Source organism: Mchenga conophoros, linkage group LG7 (genome assembly GCF_057382185.1).
Source record: "Mchenga conophoros isolate Kocher_MC1m ecotype Shallow Benthic linkage group LG7, M_conophoros_male_GT1.1, whole genome shotgun sequence".
NCBI classification, from domain to species: Eukaryota; Metazoa; Chordata; class Actinopteri; order Cichliformes; family Cichlidae; genus Mchenga; species Mchenga conophoros.
In genome coordinates, this window is record NC_140532.1 from 4,960,792 (window position 1) to 4,968,983 (window position 8,192).

Below are 8,192 nucleotides of genomic sequence, written 5' to 3' on the forward strand. Positions count from 1 at the left end.
ACAGAAAGTTGGGGAATGGTTGAAACCACATCATCGTAAGATGGTGATTTGCAGCCGTTTAGAGAGTTTTTCCCTTTTCATGTAAATGGCCCTCGGATTTGAGCAGGAAGTCAAGGAGGCCGTTAACATGAAAATGAAAAAAAACCCCACCTCTGAATCGAGGAGGGGGACTAAGGGTCCATCTTTTTACATCTTACAATGCATCATTGCAGACTGAACAAAAACTGCAAATGCAGAAGCAGGAAGTGAAAATTAACCACAACCTTACTACTTCCACAAGAATAATAGCAGGGGATATCCAGGGGGGATAATAGCAGCCAGGTGCTGCTAATAAAATCAACTTGATTAAGTGAGTGCCAACAAGTGTGACCAGAAAAACAACGGTTTTGGCAGTTTGCTGGTCTGGAGAATTCAAATGGGTTAAGCAAAATGTGAACAACTATAAGGCCATTTCCAAACAATTTGAAGTTTGTCATTCTATTGTAAGAAATATTATTCTCATGTGGAAAATAGTAGTTGCCATTTTTATCAAGAGTGAGCATGCTAGCAAATTCTTCCCAAGATTAAACCGATCAATACTCAGAGAAACGACAAAAGTCCAAGTGCTGCATCTTGGAACATTCAGCCATCATTTAGCATGTTCAAGATCATAACATTAAAATTAGCAAAAGGCTTAACTGGTGTGTGGATGTTTTGAGAAAAAGTCTCTTTTCTAAAAGATTTTTCTTTGAACAATGTTGAGTCAAAAATTCTGAAATTTTGTTCATTTCTTAAATGAAATTTAAAAAACAAATACTGAAAAAAAAATGCCACATGAGAAGAGGAGAGTTTGTAACTGATCAGTCTATTGAACCTCTACAAATAGTCAAAAGCAAAAATCACATCTTTCATTTGAGGTTTCATTTATTTATTGTCCCAATATGCAGAATATTAGAATTTCACATATTCTCCTGCATGCTTTCGATGGGTGAAAGACACAGAGGCGGCAAGATGCATATTCAAAATCCAGGGGCGTAGATTTGGCATGGACGGAAGGGACATGTCCCCACCAATATCCAGCGATTATTGAATTGTCCCCACCAATAATTTGATCTCTTCGAGTAAAGAAAACAAACCCGATAGAAAGAAAAAAAAACGATCTGTCAACGTCTCATTCACCCAGCGGTGCAGAAAGAGTTAAATTACGTTCTCTACTGGAGTCCTACCTCATGTGACAAATATGGCCAATGTGATTGGCTGTGCTTTTTAGGGAGTTCTGTTTAGTTTTAGCAGCGGCAAGCCTGCGCTGCCAGGAGGAGAGGAGGATGGCAGCAACAAGGAAGAACCTGGCTATAAGAAAGTATTTTTCAAAGAAACCTGTAAGTCACTTAAAGTCAAGTTCACTCATAAAATGTGTCCGTCATAATAACGTTACAGGCTATGCTAGGCTTTGGCCCACATCAGTCTAAAATTGTATGTAACCATGAATAACGTGTTTTGGAAACTAACTGCACAACAGGCAGCACTATCAGTTCTCTAAGTCTCAGAGCAGCATTTCTAATTTTGATTGAAACTGTCAGAGAAAACTGCAGACTCGAGTAAGCCAGGATATTAGTTTACAGAGGCTGTTAGAATTATGTCTAACGTTAAAATGTTGGTGACACAATAATTTCGTCCTAATGGCACTGACATATTCATAGGGTTAATTTTTGAGACAAAATATCATGAGGTAGTCATGATTTTGCAAATATTCCACCTTGTTTTAAAAATGCACTCACCCTACAAACATTACTGATGAGTCAAGATCTGCACAAACTGACAGAAACACTGAAGCAGCTACACATTTTATTCTTATTGTCATGTATGTCCTATTTGTCAGGTGACAGAGGCAGCTCTGCCATGTTGTAGCTCAGAGGTGAAGAGGCGAGGTCACAGGTGACTGACTGATGATTTGGTGCTATAGATTAACTAGTATTTATCATCATAACAATTGTTAGGCTGCTGATGCAAATTGATTCGTTAGTGTATATTTGACAAAGAATCTGAATTGACATGTCTCACTTTTTATATGGCATGAATCAATGTATTATTTTATCAGGTAGCAATATGTCCTAGTGCAGGGGAAGAGCCAGGGCCAAAGCTGAGGCACATCAAGCACATAGTAATAATTTTAATCTGAGGATAAAACGCAGGTACTTAGGATGAAAGATACTTCAGTGCTCTCAGGAGACTAAAAAGATGGCTACGGTCAACAATGACTCAAATGAAATTAAACAATGCTGCTGTGTGTCCACCAGGAGAGACTGGACAGTATAGATGTAAAACAAACATGCCAGCAGTTTATCTCAGTTAACGAGAGGAGCAGGCATGTGTTCGGCTCCTTCACATAGTGGACATTGAAGTAATGATGTTAAGTGCTTAAAGTCATTTTCTTTTATTGTCATGACTGTATTTGAATCTATTTTTATTTTTGTATGATACCTGATTTATATGGAATGTGGAAGTAAACTAAAGCCTAAAATACTTTAGTCAGTCATTTGTTTAATAGTAATTTAACATTATATAATTCGCATATAAAACTATGAATTGTAATTTTAAATGGTTTTAAAGCATGCAGAATAGCATATGTAGGCAAGTATATTTCTCTTTTTTTTTTCTTTTTTTTTTATCAAGAAGCAAAGACAAAAAAAAAAAAAAAAAAAAGAAAAGGCAGGGTTCGATGGTAGAATCATCCGTCCCCACCAATGCCAAAACCAAATCTACGCCCTTGTCAAAATCCCAACAATTTAGAAGCTACGGTATATGCAAGATGCTGTAAGCCTACAAAAATCTTTGATGAGCAGTGTGAAACCACCTCATCTTTAGTGATGGGGTTATTTCCAGCGTGCTCCATATTCTGATTAACCAAATGCATGGATCACCTTTTTAGATGTTAAAGATGCAGCAACCCTGTTCCCAGACAGGGCAGCAAATGCTGTCTCTGCTCAACCATAAATTCCCCCAAACCCTGCCCCCAAACAAATGTGCTGAGCAATAAAAAGGTTTCTGGTGGAGTCTGGAGAAGGCTTCAGTGTAGTGGGGGCGTTGCAACTGTATAAACACTGGAATGATGGCTTAAACAGTTTAATTCCACCAAGACCCAAGAATGACCTCCATGTTTAAACTTAGTGACAGGATGGATATGAAACATGCAGAGGAACCCCTCCCTCTACCCAATAAGCTGGTTGTCAGTTTGATTTGAATGAAGTTGGATGAAGAAACTGTGTTTTCCTCTTCTTTTGGAGACATTGTCATATGCTTAAATGCATGTAGAAATATATGTTATGACCTATTTGCTTCCATAGTTTGTTATAACCTCAAAATGAACACTGTACCTCCCACACACACGCACACACCTATAAAATGCAGAACTATATCTTTCCATATCATAAATCTGTAGCCAAACCAGAGGTGGGGGAAATAGTGCCTTTGTCTTACTTAAAATTATGTTTTAAAGACTAAAATAATACTATTTTTACGATCAACAATATATTAAAATCACACACTGCTTTTAAAGCTTTGATTTGTATTTTTTTTTTAACATTTGTGATTTTATTGCAAGCTGTCATGTTAAAATCTAGTTTTGTCCACCTGTAAGATTTATATTGCCCTGAACTCTCAAGATAATGATAAAAAATCATTTTAATGTGGTTATTCATGCCTTAATTAGAAATAAAGGGTTAAATAAATTGAAGCCACATCCAGAATAAAAAAGTGTGATGATAAAGGAACACAGAACCCACTGTGGGATAACCTATGATGTAAATGCTCTGTATATTATCAGTAGTAATATACCTACACTACAAGGCTGAAAACTGATTAGATTAATGTCTGATGATCTTTTGTGCTTCTTCAAGAGAGAGATACTCCCATACAGCTTATGACAAAATTTAATCCGAAGTGATTGATGGCCCTAATCATGACCTTTTGACCTCCCCCCTCCCCCCCGGAAGTGTGTAATTTGATCCCCTAAGCGTGTCGAATTGCATCCGGAGAAGGGAGGGGGGAAACCTCCGGAAGCGCGCCATCTGTTGTTGGGAAAAAAAAAGTTTTTAGAGGGAGGGAGTGCAGCAGGGGAGGAGAATAAAAAGCAGAGAGGAGTCCGTCACAATTTCTAAGGCACAGACGCAAGATGGATTTCCTTCTGCAGCCCAGCAGCGTTCCTGTGTCCGATGAGATCTGCTCTCCCAAAGAAGAAGGCTTTGAATATGACATATTCAAATACAGCATATTTACTATGGAAGGCCTCGATCCGGACCTTATGACCCTACCGGAAATACTCCGGAAGTGTCTAGTCATTTTCAGACCTGATGCGTCATGTTCCCTAAGCACAGCGGTGATGCAGCAGCTGATTCTGTGATGTATAGAGAGACAGAGCGGCAGTTAGTTTTTCGCAAACTCATAGTTTGAATTCTGTTTCGATATTATGACAATTTTCTCTGTTTTTTACAATAGCGGGTGTAATTTTACTTTCTTAAGCTGCACCGGCGTTTGTAATGGGAATAAAGACTGACTTCCTGTAGAGATTTCAATAGTATTTTATTTTCCTATAATACAGACGCTGTAAAAAACCTTTAAGATACACCATAGCTTGTGATGAAAAGAAGAACTTTCTATCCGCTTGTAACCTACAGGCTGCCTATGTGTAAAAAATGAATAAATATCCCTTAGTGAATACTACTTTTCCTTTTGAGAGACTGAAAAACAAACCATAATTGCCGCGACAGGCGATCTTGTTTCACACACACACACACACACACACACACACACACACACACACACACAGTTTAACAAACCAGAGCTGACACTGCCATCCTGTCGTCTCATTAACTGACTCTGATAATGTAACCAGAAGGCCTCAACTTCCGTTCATCAGTGATAGCAGTGTTATTGATTATGTAATTATGTCATCCTCATTTCTCCCTTATGTGGTAGATTTTGAAGTTGATATTTTTGGATATATTGTCATCTTATAAGCATTGTCCTATCTGTGTTGAGCTTACAAATGAAGTGCCAGTAAGGAAAAAATAAATTTAAAGAATAATGAGGGCCAGACTAGACAAAAGATTTTCTTGATAGTCTACATCAGAGGTTAATTAGCAATGCATTAAATTAATTGGATGCAACTGAGGATATGATTGTTAACCAAGAAAAAATGGATTCAGTAGTAACAAAGCTTGAAGATGTATATAAAATTGCAGAGGTTTGATTTGGTATGTTGAAAAATGCTACCGTAACTATTATGAAGAGAAGAATTAGTTTAACATTGAGTGTAAGAAGGAATTGTGTTAAGGCAAAGACTTAAGGAAGTGTTAGAAACCTAATAAGTTCCAGATCCTGCTGAGAGAAAAAAAAAAAAAAAAAGGACTCTGACGGACGTGTCTTTTAATCTTGTCAACAAATCCTTAATCATCTAAATCTGCCATTTATCATCTTGTAAAATGTTCCCTCTGCTTCTGTTGCACATCTCCCCCCGGACACTCTCTGCTTCACCAGCCCTGTGCAGCTGGTCCAACCCCTGCCTGCCTCCTTAAACTGGGGTGTTTAAATCTCTTTACCTCTGTTGTGAACTTCACACAAAGTTTGTGGTAACAAAATCAAACTGACGAGGATCTCGTTTGAAAAACACACACACTCACGAGACAAAATAAAAACAGACTGCTCAAAGCAAAAGCAGAGCCCTCACAGCTGGTAGTACAAACACAGTGACAACATGCGTATTAGATACCCTCAGTGCCAAAAGCATAAATATGAAAAAATGTGATCACCAAGAATATCCTAAAAATGGCATTGAGGTGGGTGTTACAGTAAAGAAAAAAAAAAGTAGCCAAATTTTCATCGGAAAATGTTGAATTTTAGTAAAAACAATGCTCTGTAGTTTGATACTGTCGTTACAGACAAAGCAGATGTTTAAAGCCTTTGGACGCACATTTGAAATGCACTCATTCTCCTTATCAGCTGGAAACATTAAAGCCGTAAAATGACTTTTTCAAACGGATAAAAACTATTGAACAGCAGCAATGTTGAGCCTGTTCCAAAATTTGAATGTACATGTGTTGAAGGTGCGGGTCTTGTTGAATTATTAAACATACTTTCTTTAATTTTTCGAGCCACAAAAACAACAACTTTTAATTTTCTTCTGCTTGAGTCTCGGCCTCGGGTAGCTCTACTTATCATTGCTCAGTCAGTCGTCTGTTTGTGCTACTTTTTTTCAAGGAGCAGTGGATTATTGGTAAGGGTGACTTTATGTGTTTAGCTACTTAAGTGGAAGTACTGTGGAAAGTTTTACCTTACATACATAGATCTACCAGTACAGCTTCTGAGGTAACTGTTTACAAAATGTTATAATCTATTCAAAGGTTCTTTGCAATTTTACATTGATAAACATTATCCTTAACACATTTGGCCCACATAAAGTACTATGGCCATCACACGGTCATTTAGAATTGTTTAAATAACTCGTGTCTTAAGTCCTTCCATCAAACAGAAAATTAAAAAAAAAAAAACATGGTTCACTTTTATATCACAAAATGTTAGAAATATAAGCCGTTCATAACAACCTGAAAGGCTGGGAGTTTAAAATGCAAACCGATGGAAGCAGAAGTAGAAGACTATAATGTCTCAGAGCACACGGTGTCTATTAATGTGTAGACATGTATAAATAAGAGCTTAATAAAGATGCTTAATTTCTTAAGAAATAAACAGGTGGCGTGATCTTTATCAAAAGTGGATGTTGCATCTGTGGCTAAACCACTGTACCCAAAAAAACTTTAAAAATCTACTGTGTGTGAGGCTGTGTAAGTAAAGCTTGCCCTTCACACCTGCGTGTAATAAACCATTTGTTGGGGGTTGTGGATTTGGCACCTCAGCATTGTGAAAGTGGGGAAACATGTTTCTGACTGTGCATAAGATTCCTCCTTACAACTTAGAATCTCAGTTCTAAATGAAATTCAGATGTTTTTTTAAGTATGGCTAATGTATTAATTGACTTCTAAGGCACACACACACACACACACACACACACACACACACACACAGAAGAAGAAGAGGGGGTCGTTTTACTACACATCATAAAAACGCAATCATTCATCTTCCAACTGTATCTTTCTGTTCTGGCTTTAGAGTCATAGGTTGTTTACTGAGCCGTACTTTGGGAGTCATACTGTTGTGATACTGAGGAGAAAAGGGTAAGGTTTGATAGACTAAACCCTTACACACATAACTTGAAAAACCTAAAGAGTGTGTGAGACTGCTAGCTGTGTTGTTCAGCATTAAACTCATCTACAAATGTGTTAGTAAAGAGCGACTTGTACTTCTGTCCCATTAAGCAACGGTTTAACAAATTTCACTGCAAACTATAAAAGGAATCTGGATTTATATAGAACATAGTAGTGATGGATTAAGTGCAGGAAACACTAGTATAAGGTGTCTATTGAACAAATCTCCTTCAGCGTTCAAAATGACCAAAGTGAGGCCTACAGGCGTTTCTCTCGGTTGGTTGTGTTCAGGGAAAAAGCAGCTAAATACACTGAGACTGCTCCCCATTGTTAGTGAGTTAACTCTGGATATCTGTAGGTTTTGTCAAACTTGGAGTGAACAAAAGCAGAAAAACAGTAAAAGATGCAGACAGTGAAAGTCTGGTTTATTTCATGAACACAATGAAACATTTTACAGTCCACAGAGCAAAGTAGCATACATGATAAATAGATACACATAACATGAGAAGTAAAACTCGTCGTCTTACCACATGTTATATTCTGTAAACTTAAAATAACCACAGAAATTAGAGTTTAGTGTTTTAAAGTCATTATTAAAAACATGAGTCAACATTACTGAAGTGACGCTTTAACGATGCGTCTTATCACCGTGTTTATGATGATAAAACATGTTCTCTCGTTAGTAGTTGTCTGCGCTGTCACTTGTCATGAAAATGTCCAGAGCCAGGGTTCCTCTTTAATCACCATTGATCATTAATAGGGTCACAAAAGATTTGTCACATTATCCCCATAAACAAAATGCTTTTATAGAAATCATTGTGATACAAATATTTAGATTCTTGATTCACAATGTGCACGAACTCAAAATCTTTAGAGGTTCATATTTATAAAGTATCGCAAATAATACATTTATACCATTGTATGAGCTACACTTCTTGTAAAAACTGATTGAAAAAA